Raw genomic sequence first — 13,707 nt, forward strand, 5'->3', positions numbered from 1 at the left:
TATAGAGAATGTGTAACTGGTGGAATAAGTTGTAAGTTGAAGGACTCATGTCTTCTTTCATTCTATTTAACTATTTAACTAAGTACAATTTGTCAGATATCCATTAATAACCTCAATGACAGCATGCTAAGGTATGTAATGTAGTGCCCCTGAGCCACTCAGGGCACTACAGGGAACTGCATCCTCACGGTGATGCAGGGCCTACCCCCAGGGACCTGGAACATCAGTGCCAGCAACACCAACACACACCAAAAATCCTAGTTACCACTCCACACCAGGGGGCACTGCCTAGTCAGACAAGGGGAAGGGCCACCTAGAGGGTGGAGCCTGATCAGGGAACTTGACAGCCTGGTGGGAGGGGACTGCAGTCAGTCTACAGTCAGTCTACAGTCTGAAGTAGAGAGTGAAGTTTACAGATGTGCCTAGAGCTTGGTCGTGTAACGGTGACCTGGGGGCACAGGAGAGTGGTCGCCAGGGCAGTTACACCCGAGTACCACTGGGACCAGAGCATGCACGGGGCACAGGGCCCTAGGTCAGGCCACAGTTTCAGACAGCCTGGCAAATTCCTGCACAGTGAGGGGACCTTCACAGACCTCACTGACCCACAAATCCGGGGGCATCAGCAGTAAAGCAAGGATCAGGGTTCGGGACACAGACCAGCCCTACAGGGTCCAAACTGCCGGCCGTACAGAGAAGGAGACTGCCACCATAAAGGGACAGTTTGGCCCCAAACGCTCCATGCTACAGGGACCCAATCACACTGAGAGTGCCGGGGACAGAGCAACCGAGTCATCAACTGGCACTGGAAATACAGGGACCTGAACCAGCCATCCAAGAGTCCAGAGTGAGTGGAGACTGTTAACTACAATCCATGGTGTGGCCTCCCTTATTACTCCATCATCCATCTCCCAGCCTCAGCCTTACATGCGGAGGGCCTACCACCACAGCTGCCATTACCACCAGCCCTGGGGGGTAATCAACTGAGCAGCGGCGGTTCCACAATCTTAACTGCAACCCACAGGTGGCATCACACAAATGACTTTAATCTCCCATGTAAATACTCCCCATTAAAAAGCACCCAGGGCACGGGACCGGGCAATGGCCACCAAAGTGACATTCCCCAGTGATACACTGCCAGGGACCGAGTACCCCATTTCCTGGGCGACACACGCTTTTTCCTGGCATCACAAAGAGGATATGGACTAGGCTTGTTAACCCGGGTCACGTACACCTTATGGACTGTTTTGTGCAAAGACAACCGCCATCTTTATTCCTGTGAAAAACTGGCTGCCCCATCATTGTGCCCAAAAGCGCGCGAAAAGCCGACTTCGCCCCTGGAAGTGTACAGCATGCAAAAGCAAAACTAATCACAGGAAGCCGGTAGGCTCGCCAGCAGAATGCACCCGGTATGCTGGAGCAACCGCAGCTCTGCAAGCACAGGACCAGCAAACCTGCAGAGGACAGAATGTCTGCCCCCCCAGCCCACAGAACCTTACCCTGGCTGGAGGAAGAGCTGGGACGGATGTGCCTCCGGATGCGGCTGCAAATGATCCAGCAAATTGAGGACTGGCGCTCAGTGATGATGGGGATGGTGGTGGCTGTGCGAGCCCAGGATGCACAGGTCTGCACGAGGAGCGGCACCAAGAGCCGGTAAGAGTGGGAACCTCCTTAGCCCCGCTAGTCCCCATAGCAGCGGAACCTGTATCACCCATGACCGCTGACCCGCCGGTATCACCGGATCCTCCGACCATGGCCAGACCAGACCAGGCTGCAACGCCTCCATCCACGGCCAGACTAGACCAGGCCGTAACGTCTCTGTCCACGGCCAGACCAGACCAGGCCGCAACGCCTCCGTCCACGGCCAGACCAGACCAGGCCACAACGCCTCCATCTCCGGTGAGACCAGACCAGGCCATGCTGCAGGATGCAGCCCTGGAAGACCCGACGACCGACAGAGGAGTCGCCGGTGACCAGACCAAGCAGAGATCCGCTGATGGTGATCCGGATGCGGATTGTTCGAGTTCGGGGAGCCCGAGGTTCGAGCAGGCATGCAGCATGGCTACTGCGGTACAGCGGGCTGTTGTGGATGAGAAGGTCGAGGAAGCCTGCCAAACCACCATCTGACAGATGGCCCAGGAGCAGCAGGCTCTAGCCACCAAGAGAAGGCAAGTGGCGGCTCAAGATTTGCAAGAAAAGCAAAGCCTGCGCCGAGATACTTGGGGAGCCCACGGCGTCCGGTACCAGGACACCGTGGATAAAGTTGATCAGCAGAAAGGCTGGGGTTTTATCAAGGAGCCTGGCATGCAAGCAGGAATCTTTTTGTCCCGCAGGGATGTACTGGACTACCTACAGAAGGGACATCCAGACCGTGACCTGCACCTGGGTGACATAATCACGTACACCAGGCACCATGGAGAACGGGGCTGGTATGCTCTAGATGTGCAGAAAATCCGTGACCTGTCACTGCCTGGTCCTCCTACTCCCCCACCATACCCAAGCTCCTCTACACTGTGATAGCTTAACCAGGCTACCCCAACAGTTGTGTTTGTTTATACCTGATTTAGTGGACTGTTCCAGAAAATGTTAATAATGTTGAAAAATTCTGAAAAGTTACCTGATTGTATACAATGTTTGAAAGTTGATTAAAAAAATGGACCACTGGTCGTTGGACTGGGAATGACCCGAACTCTTGCAGTGTAAATATGTTGCACCAAGTGTGCTTCCCAGAGTAAACCTTACTATCAGGACACTAACACCGCCACCAAGGAAAGGAAGGTTGGAGGAAAGGTCGAGGACAGAGATGGCCCAGACCTGGTCACCACAGGGACCGGTGACCTGCCTCCTTAGAGGGTTCTGGGACCAGGACCTTTGGGTGGTGGGTTGATCGGGGGATGCTCATGCAACGTTAAAGTGAAGCCTCCCCTGTGTGGGAAGAATGTTATTTATATGGTTTTTTTTTTCCTAATGTTTTAATAAATCACTTTATTCTCTTTACAGCCCGAGGACATGCTGTGTTTCACCAAGGGGAAATGTAGCACCCCTGAGCCATTCAAGGCACTACAGGGAACTGCATCCTCATGTGGATGCAGGGTCTACCCCCAGGGATCTAGAAGCCCAGGTGGCACTGCCTAGTCAGACAAGGGGAAGGGCCACCTAGAGGACGAAGCCTGATCAAGGAGCTAGACAGCCTGGTTGGAGGGGACTGCAGTCAGTCTACAGTCAGTCTACAGACAGTCTGAAGTAGAGAGTGAAGTGTACAGACATGCCTAGAGCTGGGTTGTGTAACGGTGACCCAGGGGCAGAGGAAAGTGGTCGCCAGGGCGGGTAAACTCGAGTACCGCTGGGCACAGGGCCCTAGATCAGGTGACAGTTTCAGACGGCCTGGCAACTACCTACACAGTGAGGGGACCCTCACGGACCTCACTGACCCACAAATCCAAGGGCATCAGCAGTAAAGTAAGGATCATGGTTCGGGACACAGACCAGCCCTACAGGGTCCACACTGCCCGCCGTATGAAGGAGACTGCCACCGTAAAGGGACAGTCGGGCCCGAAACCCTGTCCCTGGTTCTCTGTTTGCTACTGAGTCTTCAGATTCTTTGGGGTCAGCAAGGTCCTTGATGGTTCCCTTGCTGTGCATGTGTTAACAGGTCGGCTTCAAGCTCTTTCCTGTCCTAGGGTCCTGTACCCCGTCGGTGCGTAGTTCCAGGAGTACTCCACCGTACTCCACTGGCAACCACCTCTCCTGGGTACCAGGTCACCGTTAACCTGAGTCAGAGTGTCACTTCACTTCCATCTTCACACCTCTGCTGTCAACACTGAACTCACTACTCTCCACAGTCTGCCCCTCCCACCAGGTCAACTAGTGGACTGGAGTGGCTCCACTTCTAGGTGGCCATCCATAGTCCCACCCTAGCTAAGTACCATTGTATGGGGGATTGTTGGGGAAAACTGGGATTACCTGCATTTTTGGTGTTACCGGCACTGGGGTTCTGGGTCCTTAGGGGGTAAGCCTTGTAGGGATGCAAAACCTTGTAGCATCCTGATGGTCTCAGGGGTGCAACATTCTCCCTTGGTTAATTCGAGCACGTACTCGGGCTGCAAGGTAAACTGGTTACACATTTTTTTTTTATTTTCAAGTAAGTCATAAACATTAAGGCATAACAGGTCCATCCCACGCAGGGGAGGTGCATTACTTAAACGTTTCTACCTGGGTATCCCTCCCTGCACCCACCACCCAAAAATCCTGGTCCCAGAACCCTTCTAATTAGGCAAGTCACCAGTTTCACTTGTGACCAGGTCTCGGCCGCCTCTGCCACAGACCTTTTCTGCACCCGGCCTCTCCTGGTGGCGGTGCACACAGCAATGTCCGCTGGATGGGTGTACCCTGGTGGGGCACAACTGGTGCAATTATTTACAATGACACAAGTTTGTGTTGGCTGCGGCCAGTCCTGCAGCCTGGGTCCATTGTTATATCAAAAACTCTAAACTGGTAACTTTTCAGTTGTTCATTTTTAAAACATTCAAAAGGCAGGTTAAATCAACATTTACATTTTTTACATATTTACATTTACTGTTGTACATTTTTGCTTTACTTTTTGTACCTGAGCGGAGGTTGACCTAGGTTGGTATGTGTAGACCTACATAAACCTGGTGTGTCAATTTGACTCTGTAGTGCTCTGGTATGCAGTGTTTGGGTCACTCTAGTGTTACTAAGTGAACTGAGTGTTGGCCTGTCACTTCTCAATCTACTGGGTTGAGTAACTTGAAGTGTATTTTCTGCAAACTCTTCTGGGATTGATACAGCTAGTTCTTCTGGAGCTGGGATTATCTCTTCTTGGATGATTTCTTTATGGATTTCTTCCACTTGTTGTTGTGTGAACGTCAACACTGGTACAAAGATTGCTCCATTATATTGAGGCCAGTTCTCAGGAAAATCTCCAAGTATTGTGTGTATCACCTTTTCTTTTGGTTCTTGTACTTCAGGGATACTAGGAATCTCTTCTTGAGGTTTGAGTATTTCTGGACATTTCTTTAAATGGTCTCTAGATACTGTAGATATAGTTTTTCCTTAATCCTTGGTAATGACACAGGTTTTCTTGTTATCTTTGTTTGAGGGTAACACTGTGTAAGGTTCTGCTTCCCATTGATCATCTAGTTTGTGTATTCTTCTTTTTCTTTTTAATACTATTTCTCCTGGTTTGAAGGGAGCAGCTTTTGCTTTCTTGTTAAAGTCTTTTTCCTGTTTTTCTTGACTCTGGTTCAAGCTGTTCTCAACGCTTTCTTGGATCTTCTTGTATTGCACTTGACGGGTAGTATTCCAGTCATTTTCAGAGGATTCAAGTTCTGGCATGATGACTTCCATCTCTAGATCAACTGGTAGTCTTTCAGGTCTTGCTCTCATGAGACAAGCTGGTGTACAGTTTGTTGAACTTACTGGGATGTTACTGGGCTTGGTCTGATATAGTAGCTAGACAAATGTGGAGAACAGCGCGATCAGTGACCCGTATTAACAATACAAGAATAAAGGTTAATAAAAAAATAACAAAATTTGTGATGGACATTGGAGGGGTGGCCATACGTCACCAGATGCTTGAAAATACAAAGGAACATTTTTGGAGAGATGATAAGGTTCATCTTAACGACATTGGCATTGATATATGGATGTTGGGAATAAAAAACGGAGTGGAACGAGCCATTAAGTTATGGAGGAACTCACTCTTGTAAGGTGTTACAAGAGCGAGTCTTGGCAGGATGTGGTTGTTTAAACCCCCTCTTTGTTGGTTGGAGAATTATGTGTTTAATGGGGTCCCTGGGGCGAATTCAGTGGACAGTGGAATATGGTTCACTGGGGAGGAGCTCAGCGGACACAAGGAAAAATGATCAAGGGGTATACCCAGATTTCCCCCCTTTGAGCTAGGTGTACACGACGGAGTGTGATATGGGGCTGGGACTTATAACAACCACATCTCTGGGGCGATAATGTTGTTTTTGTTGTTGATGTTTTCTTATAAAATAAAGGGCTGCTGTGGTCAAAATTTTTAATTCATGTCACGTAGTGTGGGGTGTCTTATTTTATTAGGTTACCAGGAGCGCAATTCACTAATCCATGAGTCATGTAGTGGCAGCAGGTAAGACCACATGTCCTTGTCCTCTGACATAATGTATAAGTAGATAGTATAAGTAGGTTTTTCCACTGTCACCTGGACCATCAATAAAGAAACACTTAGGTGTCAACATGTTGTCTTGTAGAGCATCCAAAATGGCATTGAAAGTCAACAGTTGCTCAGGATTAAGAGTTTTTTCATCTCAGTAGCTGTAGCTAATTCATAGTTTTTATCATAGTCTTCTTGAGGCTGGCATATATTTGTTGCAGGGCGTGGTACATTGAAATCCAAATAAGACTTGCCATGTATTATTAGCACATCTTGCATAGCATAGCTTTCACAATTGATACACAGTTCAGTGTTGTTGAGGTATCGGTGACAGTAGTCCTGTAAGAAATGTTGTTTAAATTCCTTCCACAATTCCAGTGGATTTATAGGTGATTCAAAAATACAGATATAAGCAAACATCTCCCGAAGTTGTGTAGACATGTTCATAACAGTGGCATCTAGCATAGTATTTCTCCAGATACTATCATTTATTAATAATGTGTGCTAAGGCAGCATCTCGAAAGGTTTCATGTGTAATAGCATTGACAGATTTAAGGTCCTGAAAACTTGTTGCTCGTTTTACATGTAATAACAGCAAACATATGAGCGTTCTTGGTCTTTCAGACTAACTGTATACATTCTTCCTATTACAGTGTGGGCACTTTCCTTTCTGGGTTCCCATATGTCATGTTTCCAAATGTAGAGTTCCGGAATGTCTCTGTAATAGTATTGATGTGCATTAGGGTCGATCTTATTAAGGTTAAAATACGCCATGAGTGTTGAATTTTGAAATAGTTTATGCCTCAGAGTTAGGTAGATGTACTGCAAGGCGAATAATGGCATGAGATTGTTTATGCATAGGAAAAGCAAAGATTCTCCACGCAGCTTCGGGTGCACTGACGTATCATGAATCAACAAATTGGTGTGTTTCATCTTATTGTAGTTGTTTTTGAGCTATTTCAATATTAGCCTTGTCATGTCCTTTATATACATATTTAAACAAATACTTGACACTTTGGATGCTAGCACAAATTTCCACATTAATATGGCAGTTGTATTTTTTTTAGCAAATATGGGTTATATGGAACAACCCATGTATTGTTGTTTTGTTTTAGAATTTTGTTGGTATGTCGTCCCAATGTTTCTGCGGTAAATTGGATAGCCATCCATTTCTTTAGTGGTATTTTGTTGTAATTTTTTTGGATATCCTTTGCTACAGTGTCCATGATCCATACAGGGAGAGTTAGGATTGGCTTCACCACAAGGACCGTGAATCATGTTTGTCAGAACAATGTTGTGAAGCTGAGGGTATGTTGTCTTGTCAGAAATTTCAGCGCATACAATGTTGTCTATCGCTTCTTCAGTTCTGATTTTCGAATTGTTGTCAAATATGATTAAACTATGTGCATGTGGCAGCCCACGCTTTTGATACTCGATGACATGCACACTACCACAGACGTGTCCAAATAATCCATTGTTACGATCAGATAACAGGGCTTACACGTTCAACCACGTTCTGGGCAATGTTCAACACGTTGCCAGTGTTGTAAATTTTCAGTAATTTCCCTCCACTTCGGATTACACATCATGGTGACTAAGAGATCAGGGTGACCATCTTTGGAAACAATAGCCATAGCATCTTGATAGCGCTGTTGCATATTTTGTGTGCTGCCTTCCAAAGATGATGGTAATATGACAGTTTTTCCAATTGGATGCCGTTTTGACTAGATTTGTTGAATAAATGTTCTTAAAGGAAGCAATAATCATCTACTTTTAGATCTTTTTGATACATTCTAATGTAATGTAGTCCATTAGCTTCTATTTTGATGTTTGCATCAACGAAATATTGTTGTGTTAGTTTGCCTCCATTTAGTAGTGGATTAAAATTGTTTCTTACTGATAAAACATAGCTGTAATACTGTAGTTAGGTGATCCTTTGTGAACTACTTCCTTGTTGTTTTAGAGCTTCATGCCAGCCTTGTTCTCCATAACGGAAAAAGATAGGATATATCAGGGCATCTAAAATGCTATGCAAAATACTGATTCTTTATGTCTTTGGAGCCAGAGGGTTTTGTGGAATCTTTTTTTAAATGAATTAAGATGTCTCTATGGACGGGAGGCTCACCATCATCTTTCTGAAAGATGACTGCCACTTCACTTACAGTTGGTTTATTGCATCATCTGGGATCTTGAGTCCTATCTTGTTTAACCCCTTAGTGACCCATGACGTACTGGGTGCGTCATGGCTCCCTGGTACTTAAGGACCTATGACGTACCCAGTACGTCATGGCGAAATCGCGGCCCGGAGGTCCGGTGAGTGGGATTGGTGTACACAAACTGCAGATTTGGGAAGGAGGGGACCTCTGCCTGACCTCAGGAGGGGTGGTTCCTCCTCCCCAGACCTATGGAGGCTGTGATTGGCTGACGAACACCATTCAGCCAATCACAGCCACTGTAATGTTTTAGCCATTGAAAATGGCTGAAACATTGAAATCCAGTCATGATCAGTGTAGCTATAGCACTGATCATTGGCTGGAGCTGGGTGACAACAGCTGGGTCACCCTCCCCCAGCTCCACCATCTCTGATTGGAGAGACTGGCCTTGTGACCAATCTCTCTAATCACCGTGGATCTGGGGACGGTGATCTGTAGGTGACCACCCCCCTTAGGTTCACTCTGTCCGTGGAAGCTGAGGGAAGTGATCCCTGCTCGTGCCCTATCGGTAAGCCACTGCCCATGATCTCCCGATCCACCGCCATTGCCTCAGATCCACCGCCATTGCCCCCAATCTCCACCGCTGCCTCGATCCACTGCCGCCCTCCTCCATCCGCCACCACTCTCCCCCATCAGCCGCTGCCCCACTCCCCAATCTGCTGCCTGCGCTCTCCCATCCTCTTCATCTGCTGCCTCCTCTCACATCTCTCACCCACCCCGATCTGTTGCCTCCTCCATCTGCTGTGATCCTGCTGCCTCCTCCATCTGCTGTGATCCTGCTACCTAAATCCATCTGCTGTGATCCTGCTGTCTAGATCCATCCTGTAAGGTAGCTATCCCCAATCTCACCTCCCACTCACCTTCCACCCCCCTCCCCCCATCCTCCACCGCTCCTTCATCCGCTGTGCCCTCTTCCATCCTCCACCGCTCCTGCATCTATTGCGCCCTCTCCCATCTTCCGCCATCCTCCATCCGCTGCGCCCTCTTCCATCCTCCACCACTCCTCCATCTGCTGCGCCCTCTCCCATCTTCCATCCTCCATCCGCTGTGCCCTCTTCCATCCTCTGCCGCTCCTCCATCCGCTGTGCCCTCTCCTATCCTCCACTGCTCCTCCATCAGCTGTGCCCTCTCCCATCCTCCGCCGCTCCTGCATCCGTTACGCCCTCTTCCATCCTCTGCTAGTCCTCCACCCGCTGCGCCCTCTCCTATCCTCCGCCGCTCCTCCATCCGCTGCGTCCTCTCCCATCCTCCACCGCTCCTCCATCCGCTGTGCCATCTCCCATCCTCTGCCGCTCCTGCATCCATTGCGCCCTCTCCCATCGTCCACCGCTCCTCCATTCGCTGCACCCTATCTCAGCCACCACCACCCTCTCCCTGCCACCGCCACCCTCTCACATCCACCGCTTCTCTACCCATCTGTTGCTCCCCTTCATCTGCTGCTGCCCCCCCATCTGCTGCTGCCCCCCCCCATCTGCTGCCTCATCCTCACCTGCCTGCTTGCCGCCAAGCGCTGATCAGCTACATGATTGGCTGATCAGGTACGTAATTGCTTGAGTTCTTGATTTTTTTTGTGCACACCAAATAAAAGAAAAGAAAAAAGGCAAAACTTGAACAATTAGGTACCTGATCAGCAAGTGTCCTGTAGCCATACTCGACTTTGGACAGGACTTCTTTTTTCCATCCCACCTAGTCCCACCCTTTTTGCAGCACATCCGTGCGTGTGTCCTGATTTTTTTATGCCATGGGGGGGTCTAGTTTCCAAAATGGGGTCACATGTGGGGGAGCTCCACTGTTTCGGTACATCAAAGGCTCCCCAAATGCAACATGCTGCAGCTAACGATTCCAGCTAATTTTCCGTTCAAAAAGTCAAATGACGAACCTTCCCTTCAGAGCTCTGCCGTGCACCCAAACAGTGGTTTTTTGCCACATACACTACAGTTCAAAGTTTAGGGTCACTTAGATATTTCCCTATTTTTAAAAGGAAAGTACATTTTTTTTTCAATGAAGCTAACATTAATTGAAACAGAAATACACTCTATACATTGTTAACGTGGTAAATGACTATTCTAGCTTCAAACGTCTGGTTATAATGCAATATCTACATAGGTATATAGAGGCACATTTCTAACAACCACCACTCCAGTGTTCTAATTGTATATTGTGTTTGTTAACTGTGTTAGAAGGCTAATGGATGTTTAGAAATCCCTTGAAAACCCTTGTGCAAGTATGTTAGCACAGCTGAAAACAGTTGAGCTAGTTGAGAATCTGGAGCATTACATTTGTTGGTTCCATTAAACAATCAAAATGACCAGAAAAAGAACTTTCATATGAAACTCGACAGTCTATTCTTCTTAGAAATGAAGGATATTCAATGCGAGAAATTGCCAAGAAACTGAGGATTTCCTACAACGGTGTGTACTACTCCCTTCAGAGGAGAGCACAAACAGGCTCTAACCAGAGTAGAAAGAGAAGTAGGAGGCCCGCTGCACAACTGAGCAACAAGACATTCGAGTATCTAGTTTGAGAAATCAACACCTCCCAGGTCCTCAACTGGCAGCTTCATTAAATAGTACCTGCAAAACGCCAGTGTTAACGTCTACATTGAAGAGGCGACTGAGGGATGCTGGCCTTTAGGGCAGAGTGGCAAAGAAAAAGCCATATCTGAGACTGGCTAATAAAAGGAAAAGATTAATATGGGCAAAAGAGACATTGGACAGAGGAATATTGGAAGAAAGTGTTATGGACAGATGAATCGAAGTTTGAGGTGTTTGGATCACACAGATGAACATTTGTGAGATATAGAACTACTGAAAAGATGCTGGAAAAGTGCCTGACACCATCTGTCATGCATGGTGGAAGTAATGGGATGGTCTGGGGTTGTTTTGGTGCTGGTAAAGTGGGAGATTTGTACAAGGTAAAAGGGATTTTGAATAAAGAAGGCTATCACTTCATTTTGCAACGCCATGCCATACCTTGTGGACAGCGCTTGATTGGAGCAAATTGCATCCTACAACAGGACAATGACCCAAAGCATACCTCCAAATTATGCATGAACTATTTAGGGAAGAATCAGGCAGCTGGTTTATATCATTAATGGAGTGGCCAGCCCAGTCACCAGAACTCAACCCTATTGAGCTGTTGTGGGAGCAGCTTGACCGTATGGTACGCAAAAAGTGTCCATCAAGCCAATCCAACTTGTGGGAGGGGGGAAGCATGGGGTGAAATATCTCCAGATTACCTCCGCAAATTAACAGCTAGAATGCCAAAAGTCTGCAAAGCTGGAATTGCTGCAAAGGAGCATTCTGTGACGAAAGCAAAGTTTGAAGGAGAAAGTTATTATTTCAAGAAAAAATAAAGCAAAGTTTGAAGGAGAAAGTTATTATTTCAAGTAAAAATCATTATTTACAACCTAGGCAATGTCTGGACTATATTTTCTATTCATTATGCAACTCATTTGATAAATAAAAGTATGATTTTTCATGGAAAAGACAAAATTGTCTAGGTGACCCCAAACTTTTGAACTGTAATGTAAATCAGCATACTCAGGAAAAATTGCCCAACAATTTTTGCGGTCCATTTTATTATGTTACCCCTATAAAAATTAAAAAAATTGAGCCTAAAATAACACTTTTGTGGAAAAAGAACGACTTTTTTTGTATTTATGGCCCAATGTATGAAGCACGTGAGGGTTCAAAGTGCTCATTACCCATCTAGATTTATGCCATGGGTGGTTTAGTTTCCAAAATGGGGTCACATGTGGGAGAGCTCCACTGTTTCAGCACCTCAGGGGCTCTCCAAATGCAACATGGTGGGGCTAAGCTAACAATTACAGCTAATTTTCTGTTCAAAAAGTCAAATGACGCTCCTTCCCTTTCGAGTCCTGCCGTGCGCCCAAACAGTGGTTTTTCGCCACATATGAGGTATCTGCGTGCTCAAAAGAAATTGCCCAACAAATTTTGGGTCCATTTAATCCTGCTACCCTTGTAAAAAAAAATGCAATATTTGAGGCTAAATTAACATTTTTATTGCAAAAAGTAAAATGTTAATTTTTTCCTTCCACATTGCTTTAGTGCCTGTGAAGCACCTGAAGGGTTAATAACCTTCTTGAATGTGATTTTGAGTAGCCTGAGCGGTGCCGTTTTTGGAATGTTGTCACTTTTGGATGTTTTGTGTAATTTAGACTTCTCAAAATCACTTCAAATGTGATGTGGTCCCTAAAAAAAGTGGCTTGTAAATTTTGTTGTAAAAATGAGAAATTGCTGATAAACTTTGAACCCCTATAATTTCCTTATAGAATTCTTTTTCCCAAAATGGTGCTGATTTAAAGTATGCATGTGGGAAATGTTATTTCCTAATTATTTTGTATCACATGTCTCGCTGGTTTAACAGCATAAAAATTCAAACTTTGAAAATTGCATAATTTTCAAAATTTTTACCAAAGTTCTGATTTTTTTCACAAATAAACACAAAAAATGTTGTCCTAAATTTACCACTAACATGAAGTCCAATATGTCACGAAAAAACATTCTCAGAATCACCGGGATCCGTTGAAGCGTTCCAGAGTTATAACCTCATAAAGTGACACTGGTCAAAATTGCAAACAATGGCCGGCCATGAAGGCGCCAACACGCTGGGGGCTGAAGTGGTTAATAGCCGTTGTGGATGTTTGGCATGACAGTTCCATTTTGTAGAGCTTTGATCATCTCTTGTTCTTCAATATCGCTTAGCAATCTGTAGGCAGCAGTGAAAGGATTTTTTATTTGCATTAACTCAGCTGTAATGGTTATTAAAGTAGGATGACATTTTTCATTTTCTTTACATTGAAGTCGTTGTTCATTAGCGTGAGTTGTATCTAGTATGTAAAGTTGTGCAAATTTAGTTGATTCTTCGTCAGCTAGATGTAGTGTGCCTGTTCGATGATAGATCTGTCCATGAATTCGAAAACAGTATGGGCCATATGCAGGAGGTGGTGAAACACTTGCTCGCATGGAAGCAAAAGCAAAAGAACTGTTGATAGTTCATGAAACTTTTGCTGTATTCATGTTCTCCTGTCATCAATATTGTCAACATATGGGGATACTGTATTATGGGTAGATATATTTTATCCTTCTGACAGCACTGGGTAAACTTTCTATCCAGAGGCATCTCATTTGCAAAATGCAAAGCTTGGCAATTTTCACATACATGGGTCATGCTTCCACAGCTGTGTTCTTTAATAGTATTTTCATCTTGGGTAAAATATTGTTGTTGTTGTAGTAGTGGAGTAGTCAAAGAGTCAATTATTGTTTGTCACAAAATGATGATTATTCCTTTGTTTTTTAGTTGCAGTAGTGTAAGGGT

The 13,707-nt window shown here is 45.8% G+C and overlaps 1 protein-coding gene across 7 annotated transcripts in view; it reads left to right on the forward strand.

Annotated features, from left to right (window-relative positions):
* PDE4DIP (phosphodiesterase 4D interacting protein) overlaps window positions 1-13,707 on the forward strand; it is a 1,984,767-nt gene that overhangs the window by 1,564,626 nt on the left and 406,434 nt on the right. The window lies entirely within an intron of this gene.

This window comes from Anomaloglossus baeobatrachus, chromosome 8 (genome assembly GCF_048569485.1).
Source record: "Anomaloglossus baeobatrachus isolate aAnoBae1 chromosome 8, aAnoBae1.hap1, whole genome shotgun sequence".
NCBI lineage: Eukaryota > Metazoa > Chordata > Amphibia > Anura > Aromobatidae > Anomaloglossus > Anomaloglossus baeobatrachus.